We start from the raw sequence: 11,143 nt of genomic DNA, 5'->3' as shown, positions 1-11,143 counted from the left end.
CCTTCCAAGTGGAAAGCCTTGGGGCTCTTGTGCTTTTATCTACCATAAGAGGACATACTTGGATTCTTTTAAAGCTGAGCTCGAATCCCAGCTCTGTGCCTGTGGGTGGTCTTAGAGCTAGACTTTCACATTCTAGAAAGGGACCAGTATGTAGCTCGCAGGGTTTTGTTGGGGATGAAATAGATTGTTGAGTGCCAAGCATTAGCACGTGGTAGGTGCTCATGTCCCCCAAACTTTCCAGGACTCGTTACTAACGATTAGAGGATTCAATGACTCCCACCTTCACAGCGTCATCTGACATGGAGGATTCGTGGGGTTCTGTAGCTGCTCTGACAGACCCGCCAATGTTCTTAGTTTCCGTTCCTTCTTATAAGCTATAGCATCAGAAAATTGTTCTCCCCTCTCGTCCATTCTTTCTGCCTTATATGTTCTTTCTTTACTTTGTGGAAACAAAGTCTCATCATGTAGTTGAGACTAGAATGGAGCTATGCAAACCAGGCTCACCTTGAACTCAGTGCTGGCGTTACAGACAAGCTCACTGCGTTGACTCTCTATCCGCACAGGGTGTCTCTGAGTAAGATTCGTTGTATCTGCCATAAAATATCGGTTCAGAGTCAATGTCTTCCAAATTGCTGACAAGTGGGACACAAGAGGAGCCAAGGTGAGTCCCCAAGCAGACATGGTTTGTGCTCCAGAAGAAGAGAGGCTCTTTTCAGACATGCGTAGTAAACAGCGACAAATAGTCTCTGACATTTAACAACTGGTGAGACAGAGGAAGAGGAGCTCTGGAGGAAGGTGGGGCAGCAAGGACAGATGTTGGCGCCACATCTGCCTTCCAATTGGATGTTTCCCAAAGACGGATGACATAGAAACTTCCAACTGCTGTGACAGACTGCCAGCCTCGGGTATGCAGTTACTCATCACCAAGACTCTTTCCTGAGGAGTTCACACCACCACCTTACATACCTTTCTCTTATCTCCAAGTTCCTCATCCGTCTGACATCTTTCTGCAGTCCTGTCCTCATTAGTGGTCTCAGGGGTGGCTTTTCTGTGAACTTAGGACGCCTGCAGACTCTGCCGGAGTCTTCCTCAGTGGCTCTACAAAATAAATGATTAAAACAAGCTGCATTTGATAGGAATCCAGGAAAGCTCATGACTACCGCGCCCTGTCCTGGGGAGATTCAGGGCTGAGGGGGAGTTCTTGGATGAATTTCCAGCTTCCTGGATGCTGTGACTAAGTCATCTTTAGATGTATCATCAAGAGATAAATAAAATATTTTTAAAGAGAAAAGAAGAAACAGCATATGAGGGGGAAAGTGTCAGTCTGGTTGGATTAAAAGTAGAGTCAAAGTCACAAAGAGAAAATTCTGTGTCAGAATTTCCAAAACTTAGGGGTTTTGGTTATGGCTTAAATCAGCCAATCCTTCTCACCTGCCAAGGGTTCTGGTCACAGAACCCAGTGTACACACTGTGGGGAATTCCACTTAACAAAACAAAGATCAAGCCAATCAACCAAGGTCAACTGTCTGGCCCCACTGAAAGATTCTCTTCATCAAAATTTAAGTGCAAATTAGATAAGAGAAAGTTTCATAACCTAAAACTAAGAGTTCAGATACAAATTAAAGCAACTCGGACACCAAAAAGGGGAAGTTATCCGGAAACAAGTCTATGGATCTTCTCCTGCCCTGTGCAGTGAGGAATGCCTGTTCGCTGCCATGTCCTAAAGGGCTCTGTGGCTCACCAAAGAGTCACACAAATCAGGCTGGCTTGCTCTGTGTGGTGTTAATGCCGTTAAGGCCTTTGAAGGTTTTTTTTTTAATTAAGTGGGTCTTTTAGGACATATTCATCAACTTAACCAGAAGTTCCCACATAGAAATCATTTGGGAAGGAGACTTCCTACAAGAAAAAACAGCAATGCCTTTTATTTTTCTGTGATGGCAAAACCTTTTCCTCATTCTGTCCACACAGCCTTCCAAACCAGGTACATTCCTCCGTGCCTGCCTGGGTGCTCCTTCAAGGCACTTGTAATTTCTCTGTCATCCAACACCTCCTTTAACTCACGTGTCATTTTTGTAGCTGACATTTCTGCACGCACGCACGTGTGTGTGTGTGTGTGTGTGTGTGTGTGTGTGTGTGTTGTACATACTTCTTAGTGTGTATGAGTACACTTGCTACTGCAAGTGGTACCTGTCTGGTGGAGGCTAAAGGGTAACATCAATGTCTTTTTTCAATCATGCTCCACCGTTAGTTTCTGAGACAGTCTCTTACTGAGGCTGAAGCTGTGTGGCCTGTGAGCTCCAGGGATCCCTGTCTCCATTGCTGCAGCACTGGGTTACAGCACAGGCCACCATATGTAAGCCAGCCCTTTCTGTGGATGCTGGGTATCCAAACTTGGGTCTTCATGTTCACCCGGTAGTCATCAGGCTGACCAAGTCATCTTCCCAACCTCTGCCCCCTTAATACCCATCCATTCCTAAACACCTGATTGTGTCTCTTAAGTGTACAAATTTACTATTAAGTGCTTCAGACTGAGGTAGTTGCTCAGTGAGCAGATTCCTATGAAAAATATTGGAGGCTTCAATGAGGCAACATGGTCGTTTATAGTTTACGGAAGTATCTAGAATGTTTTTACAATTATTTCACGCTCAGAACTGAAGGCTGACACCACCTCACTTGACTCTTGACTGCCTGGTGAGTTTCTCCTGTTCACCTCCTAGACCATGATTCTCTGAGGAAAAGCTCTGCTAGGCCATCTCCCAGCACCATCACATGCCCTTTCAAAAATGTACTTAGCAGAAGAATCTCACTTTCCTTTCCTAACTCCTCAAATTAGGAGGGGGAACTCACTATGCATGAAATCTGCAATAATAGGATTACTTCTTAAGCAATTAAACATTTTCCCTGGGATGGGAATCCCAGCCAAATGCTGCTTACAAACAGAATGGTATTTTTTAATAAAATGATGTCTTAACTTCTCTGGGAAGGTTTGGTTTCATTGAGTTTAAAAATGGCTCTTTCGGAACCAAAAGCTAAGGAGAAACCCTGTCTCGAAAAATCAAAAAAAAAAATGGCTCTTTATTTGCAAATACTAAAGCAGCCTTCAAAAAGAAGCAGCTGCAAACCTTGTCTTCAAGTTTATTTTGATTAAGTTTTTTTAGTAAATAATTAATTTGGTTTTGGCCTTTTAAAATTTTGCATTTATTTGGTGTGTGTGCATACTCCCATGGGCACAGGAGTGACAGGGTGTGTGAGGTCGGACCACGCCACAATTTTCAGGAGATGGTTATCTCCTCCCACCTTAAGGCAGGGCCTTGTGTTGCTTCTGTGCTGTGTGTAGCCCTGCTAAATGGCCCTCAGCGTCAGGGGGATCCTTCTGTCCCCACCTTGCCTCCCACTGTAGGAATACTGGGCTTCTGCGTTGCTCCGCCACGCTTACTTTATGTAAGTTCCAGGGCTCAAACCCTGGTCCTCAGGCTCGCTAAGCGAGCACTTTGCTCACCGTAGGTAAGACTGACCTCAGATCTGCGGTGCTCCTCCGGCCCAGCCTCACAACTGTTGGCATAACGGGCACGAGCCTCCATGCTTGGTGCTCTTTGTTTTCTTCTCTCTTTCTCCCTTCCTTTCCTTTTAGTTGGAAATCACTAGGGTGTTGTCCTAGCTGTAGGAGCGAGAACTCTCTCCCATTTCTCCCGTTAAAGGGTATGTCCACTTTTAATTGTCTTAGCCCTGATGGTTCCAGCCTCCCTGAAAACCATTCCTCCACACTGCTCTCCACTCCTCGCCAGTGATTTCAGGTGACATGTCAGTGTGTGCTAGCTTCCCTTAACCCTTAGACTCTTCCTTTCCCTACTGACTGCTCAAGTTGTATTTTCGGGCGTTTTGGAAACACAAAGCTGTATAACCAGTCAAATAAATAACCATGATGAGTATGGAGAGAGAAATTAATCACAGGGAAACTCACTGCCTTTGACCTCGTGGTGGTGGCTTGCAATACCCACACGCGCATGAGCATTTTGTCGGTATTCATTTTCTCTTGAACAAGGATGGCCTTGATAGTGAACAGTAACTAGTAACTGTGTGCAATGCTGATTTTTATCAACACGCATGTCTCTGGCCTCTAGCTTAAACTAATCTGTGCCTTGTGTGGTACTCCCATATCCTAGGTTGTTATTTTAACAAGCTGACTTTCATGTGAAACTTTTTTTGTTTTTGTTTTTTAAGACAGGTTTTCTCTGTGTAGCCCTGACTGTACCCCCAAAACTCACTGTAGACCAGACTGGCCTTGAACTCAGAGACCTACCTGCCTCTACTTGCCTCCTCCACTGGGATTAAAGGCATGCACCATCAGACCCAGTTCTATGCAAAACTCTTAATAAAAGTTCATCGTAGCTCTCTTGAACAGGTGAATTCCCTGATTTATCAGCAGAGCAAATGGAGCAGACAAAAGTAAAGGGTTTCCTGGCACCCCATAAAAATCCTGAAACACCCCGGGGACAGGGTCCAATGCCTCCTTCCCTGTTTCTACTTGCTAGGAGACCAGCAGCCCTCCCTTCTAGGCCGGCAAGTCTTATTAACCCGGGAATTGATGTTGCTATTTCAATCTACTCATAAAGGTCACATTCTGTAATGGGAAAAGGACACATTTGCATAGATCCTCTAAGTCTCTTGTCCTATGAACAGGACCAGGAACTAAACAAAAGCTTTTGTGAGCAGAATGATCTTGTGGGACTTCTGAATCTTTATCTTTCTTGCCTATCTTATCTCTCCTGACTGTACAGGCCAAGTCACAGGACTTCAACGCAGCTGTCAGCTTGGGACAGGTCGGTTTAATTCCAAATGCCATGGGAAGAGTGTGTACAGGGAGCAAGGTAAGGAGGCAAAGACACTGTTTACTATAAATAATTGCTTGCATCCCCAACCCCGTAATTCCTATTTTTAAAGGTGGAAGGGAAGCAGAATGGCTTGTGTCGGCATAACTCTGTGTAAAAAGGAGCAAGCATCCATACCGATCATCCCGAATTGCAAGGTTGGGTTTTGGGCTCGGACTCTTAGCAGCGTGTCCCTGCTGGCAGAAAGCAGCTCCTACCGGATTCGAAGATAAACACCACAAACGTGTCTCTTTCCAGCTGTAGCTGCCGTGAATGGAAGTGTTGTCAGCCGTCCCGAGAAGCCTGGGAACAGGAGAAGCTGAAAGCACCCGTCTCCGCTCAAGCTGTCCTCGCTCAGCTGCTCTCCCCCCACCTATTCCCCACCAGTCTCTGGGACAGGGCTGGATGGGCTCCCAGCACTGGAAACTGTTCCCCGTGATGGCTCTTTTATGGTCTTGGCAAGCACGTACAATGCCAGCAGAGAGCGAAATCCTGCCTGCAAGGGAAAATGAAACCCCAACGTAACTGCACTGGCCCTGAGTGGTGTTTTACATGTTAAGATTGCTCAAGATGTTTATGTTAAAAAGCGAACCTTGCAAAGGAGGCTGGAAGGAAAAGGACCATCAAGCAGCCCAAATGCACACAGCTCCTTCTTTACTGCCCAGCGGCAGCAGGTCTGAACGGCTTAAATACCTGATACAAACTGGCATTTCCTTCCCAGTACTCGAAGGTCTTTCAAACCTGTGTCGGCTCCCTGTAATTCTGTTCTGCTTTACCGATGCCTGCGTCCAGTAGTCCATCTCCTCTCTCGCCCCCTCTTCTCCTTTCACCCTTATTCTAGATTCTTTCTGCCCCGTGGTTTAAGGGAAGTGTTATTTGTTAATCCAAAGTCATTGAAATTATTTTTTTTTTAAACTCACAGATTACATTTGGAAATGTTCTTTCCTCGTTCCACACTTTCTCCAGGCCAACATCGTCACTGATCCCACCTGGACCTCTGACTGCCTGGGTTAGCGGTTGTCACGTTCCCTGCCACCTGCTTCATCAGTCAGGCTTCCCTGCCGGGTCAGGGCTCTTCCCAGGAGCTCCGTCCATGCTGCTCTCTGTCCCTGCTTTGGCCCAGAGTTAAGTCCCCAGACCTGGAACTTCCTCCAGGCTTCAAAGAGTGACGCCCTCTTCCCATGCATGAAAATACTGTTTAAATTTCCCCGAGTGACTAATGAACTGGCCAGGGTCCTTTCTCAGTCACTTCTTGTCAGAACAATAATCAGATTTGCTCAAAAAAAATTGTTTTCATATAATCTCTCCTTCCCTCCTTCCTCGCTATTCTTTTTTTTTTAAACTGTGTTCATCAACCACAGCCCAGAGGCCACCTGCCTCCAGGAAGGCTGAGGCAGCAGACTCGGCGGCAGTAATGAGTTTTCCCACTGACATGGGACCTCAGATGCCCAGTAAGTGACAAAGCATGGTGCGTGTAGAAGGAAATGAAAACGGGCAGAGCTCAATAACCACCTTCAAGGAAGAAGGAAGTTGGCCAGCTGTTTTCCATTCAGGGTGAAGACAGGAGAGAAAGACACGGGGTAAGGAAGTCAAGAGAAAAGCAAGACTTCCCAATAGACACCACACGGCGGTTGAGGCCACAGGGGCCAGGAAAGCTTCGCCAAGGATGACCAGTCTGAGAAGAACCAGACCCAGGTGGCTGCAAGGGCACGGTTCTGGAGAGGGTTCTGGCAGACCCCTTTCAAGGTTGTCTGAGTTCACGCCATCTGTTTGTTCTAACAATTTATAATCAAAGAGCAATGGAGACCACCGCCAAGGTAAGAGAGCTTTCATTTCCTGGCCCCCAGCAGCTGCTTGCTGTGTCCTGCTGTGGGAGCGAACAGCAGCCTTGCCCTTGAGGAGGTTTCTCAGATGCTTTGTGCAGAGGACTCGAGGTTGGGGTGTCCTCCTGCACTGTGTGAAGGAGATTAGTCCCTGAGGCTACGGCAGGTCTGGGGAGGAAGGCAGTGTGTGCCTTGTGAGGGTGAACCAAAATGCATTGACCAACAAGGCATCATTTGTGTTCTCGGTTGCAAGGACTTCATGCCATGCAGTCTCGGAACCCAGTCCCAGGGGCTTCCGCCACTTCTTTGGAGGAATCTATAAGCCTCTCGGCGAAGGTAGCTTTGGATGGGCAGAGCTATCTTGTTCTAAGATGCCTACTAAGCCCTCCCTAGGAACCCCCTGAACCACTGTACTTATTGACACTGGTTGTTTCCCCCCTCAATTTTCATGTGTGTGTGTGCGTGCGCGCACATGCATGTGTGTTATATGTGTGAGGTGTAGATATATGTATTCCGCATGTGTAAGGGCTAACCTGTGTGGGTGAATGTTACGTATGTCCACATGGTAGAGGTCCGAGCTTGATGTCTGGAATCGCCCTCAACTGCTTTTCTGCTTATTCCACTGAGGCAGGATCTCTCAGTCAAACCTAGAGCTCTTGGACACAGCTAGTCTTGTTAGTTTGCTCTGGGGATGCCGCCTGTTTCACCCTTAGGAGGCAAAAATGGCAGATGGGCTGCCAAACATACTCCACATTTCCCAGAGTTCTGAGGGGCTGAACGCTGATCGTCATGCATGCACGCCAAGTATTTTAGCCACCGAGCCACTCCCCAGCCTTGTGCTGCTGTTCCTTACCTGTTGGACAACTAGTGTGGTGTAAAAAACTGGAATTTCTATACAACAGCTGTGCTCAGTCCCCTGATTGGAGTCGAGGAGGAAAGAGAGACACAGAACATCAGGAGTAGAATCAAGGTGTTGATAGGCAAACACCCCGAGCATGTGTTCTTAGTGAGCAGAAATCAGTCAGCTGCTAAAACTGGGGGGCTTGTTGGGAGTGTAGGAGCATGGGAAGCCTTCTCAGCTGGTGCAGGGGACTGTGGTAGCTTCAGAGGTGCCCTGGTTCCCTGTCTTCGCCCCCATTTGTTGATCAGAATCTTTTCTTAAAATACTGACCTCATCACTTTTACTGTCTCATTAAACAGACATAAGTAAAAACTCGGCCCCAACCCCTGGACTCCAAGAGGCAGAATTCAGTTTCTTTCACTGATGTGGCTTGAATGTGTCCTGTGTAAGAAATATAATTGCAGAGTCCTGCAATAATGAAGGCTCCACCCTCAGGAAAGGATTAATGCCACTCCCACGGGGGTGGATTCATTAGCATAAGAGTGGGTTTGTTATAAAAGCTGAGCCCCTCTCTTTGGCTCTCCCATTGTCTAATGCCCTATTGCCATGTGAGGACCCAGCAAGCAGGCCCTCTCGCCATGCTTCTGGACTTCCCAACCTCTGAACTGTAAGAAATAAGCCTCTTTATTTAATTTTCCAAACTTCGAGTTCTGGAAGCTGGATGAAGGCCTCTCAGGCTCATCTGGCCCCCATTGCTCACGGTCCTCTGAGGGCTGTGTTGGAGAGTCCCAGCTCTCCTGAGAGCTCCAGCCAGGGTTGAGCCCCCAGACCACACTCCTGTCCTCTCCTCAGGTCTGCGACTGTCAACTCCCCATCTCTCCATCTTTCAAGCCCTGTCATTTCTTTACCTCAGATTACTCCTGCTTCCTAAGACACCAACATCACCCCTGTCCTGGGCTCTGCCAGTGACCTCAGAGTCTGGCCAGAGCCCCTGCATGTGGTAAGGCTTCGGAGTGCTTTTGAATGAATGAATGAATGAATGAATGAATGGCCTTAAGACACAGAGAGGTAAAGTCAGAACTTCAGTCCTGCCTAAGGCTCATGTGGTTCTGCCATTCAAATGTCTGCAACAATACGGGCCACTGTCTGCAGCAATATGGGCCACTGTCTGTCTGCAGCAATATGGGCCACTGTCTGCAGCAATATGGGCCACTGTCTGCAGCAATATGGGCCACTGTCTGCAGCAATATGGGCCACTGTCTGTCTGCAGCAATATGGGCCACTGTCTGCAGCAATATGGGCCACTGTCTGTCTGCAGCAATATGGGCCACTGTCTGCAGCAATATGGGCCACTGTCTGCAGCAATATGGGCCACTGTTCTTCGACTGCAGGGAGAGCACCCATCCATCATCCATTCCTTGAAGAAAGCCTGAAGACATATTACAGAAGACAGCGAGCCTCATCAACTAGAAATCACAGTCAAGTCTAAAGATTCATCCTTTGGGGGCTGGAGAGATGGCTCAGTGGTTAAGAGAACCGGCTGTTCTCCTAGAAGACCTGAGTTCAATTCCCAGCACCCACATGGCAGCTAACAACTATCTGTAGCTCTAAGATCTGACACCCCCACAAGATATATATGTACACCAATGCACATAAAAGTAAAAATAAATAAGTTATTTTTAAAAAAAGATTCATGCCTTCATTCCGCCAATAAGCAATTCCATCTCTGTGCTAGGGTTGGAATTTCAAAGAGGTGAATACTTCTTCCTCTCCCTACCAAACTTGAAGTTGAAAGAAGTCAGAGAAAGAAGAGAGAGTGGAGAGAAGGGAAGAGAATTGACCACACAAAATGATAGGATAGAAAGGGACGATAGGTACCAGTTTGGTCTTGAGAAGGGCAGTGACCTCCCATTAGAAGGTTGGTCCCTTGAGGAAGGAACACGAATGAATCCACACAGCCAAGGCAAGGGCCATCTGGAGAAAAGGCCAGCATGTTTTTTGAAGGATTCCAAAAATGTTATACAACACACAGAGTGGCTAAAATTAAAGCTGTGGAAATACCGAATGTGAACGCAGAGACTGAGCAGGTAGAGTCGCCCTGGGAAACCACTCGCAAGAGTCTCATGAAGTCAAACGTGTATTTGCCCATGGTGCAGAAATCCTAGTGGTAGGTATTAGCAGAGAATTTCAAACACATGCTCACAGAGAGACATGCACAGACACATCCTTAGCAGCCTTAGACAAATAGCAAAGACATAATCTAAAGAATGGGAATTGCATTATAGCCACACAATGGAATACTACCCAGTCGAAAAAGAAAAAGAACAAACTTCTCACTAGACACAGCATGCATAAATATCAAAGGATGTGAGGCAAAGCAAAAGAAGCCTGGCTGCATAGTCTGTGATTCCATCTGTATGACATTCTTGGACAAAATAATGACGAGATTACAATGATACAAAGCAGGTCAGTAGTCAGCCAGACTGGAGACAAGAGAAGGGAGGAGAAATCAAAGGAACAGGAGCAAACTTCCCTAATCCCGATTGTGGGGTGAAAGTTCGTGGATGATTGAACTAGACATGGGACAGAGCAGAGTTTGTGTAGAAATTAGACTCCACGCAATCAGATTTCTGAAGGAAGTCTTGTGTGCCTGCAAAGAGGATGGAGTGTATTCAGGGGCTCAGGGAATCAGGAAAACATCACAAATGAGTGACAAGAGTCTTCGCTTTAGAAGGGTAAGATGGCAAGCTGGGAGTGGCAACATTGCCCTCTGTACAGGACACAGCAAGAAGATTGAGAGTTCGAGGCCAGTCTGGGCTACACAGGGAGATCATCAAATAATAATAATAAGTACATACACACACAGAGAGGGAGATATAGATCAGTGGTACGGGGCCCACACAGCATGAACAGGACTCTGGCTTCACCTTGTATACAAGAGAGTACAGTTTTGAGGACCCCGCCTCTGCCTTGACTTTTCAGAGCATAAAGGAACCATAAAGGGACAGATCATACCCAGACCACTGTACAAACTCTTCCTCCCTGGAATACAGTACATCCTGAACCCAGAGCCGCCCTAACTCCTGGTCTCTGAACTCCCAATAACTGACAGGCCCTTCACTGTGTGCTGGGAAAGCCGTCATGTCGGGCCTACAGGTGGTGGTGGTGAGGGGAGAAAATTATTTTAAAACTAAACGGTCCCTTTGGATAGCAATTCTAACAGGGAGACGGAAGCACGGGGCGGAGCGAAAGACCTTGTGGCAGTGTTTAGCGTAGCTCCAAGGACAGATCTGACTGGGGTGGGGCCAGCAAGGGAAGGAAGAAAAGACAAACACAGAGAGGCACAGAAAAGCTGGCTTGAGCTAAACTGGGCTCTCTGATGGGGAAGTCGCAGCACCCTGGAAGCTCAGAGTGTTTATTACACGGAGATGAGCAGAGAGGCGGGGTTATTGCATACCACTGAACAGGGGGGTGGGTCATCGTATACAGATAAACAAGGAGGCAGGTTTATGGTTTAAAGTTGAAGGCGGGTTTAGTCAATCTGGGCAGGAGTAGTCTCTGCAGAGCTTCAGGCCATAAATATCCAGGGGGGTAATGCGTAGTGTTCATCT

The 11,143-nt window shown here is 47.1% G+C and overlaps 1 long non-coding RNA gene across 1 annotated transcript; it reads left to right on the top strand.

Moving 5' to 3' along the window:
* The first annotated feature begins 4,701 nt into the window (after nt 1-4,701).
* Nucleotides 4,702-9,171, top strand: LOC142848945 (uncharacterized). Its single transcript, XR_012910497.1, has 3 exons — nt 4,702-4,868; nt 5,127-6,685; nt 8,924-9,171. It is a non-coding gene; the product is annotated as an uncharacterized LOC142848945 (long non-coding RNA).
* Nucleotides 9,172-11,143: the final 1,972 nt, after the last annotated feature.

This window comes from Microtus pennsylvanicus, chromosome 4, assembly GCF_037038515.1.
Source record: "Microtus pennsylvanicus isolate mMicPen1 chromosome 4, mMicPen1.hap1, whole genome shotgun sequence".
In the NCBI taxonomy this organism is placed as follows: domain Eukaryota; kingdom Metazoa; phylum Chordata; class Mammalia; order Rodentia; family Cricetidae; genus Microtus; species Microtus pennsylvanicus.
This window is presented reverse-complemented; position numbering and strand designations above follow the sequence as displayed.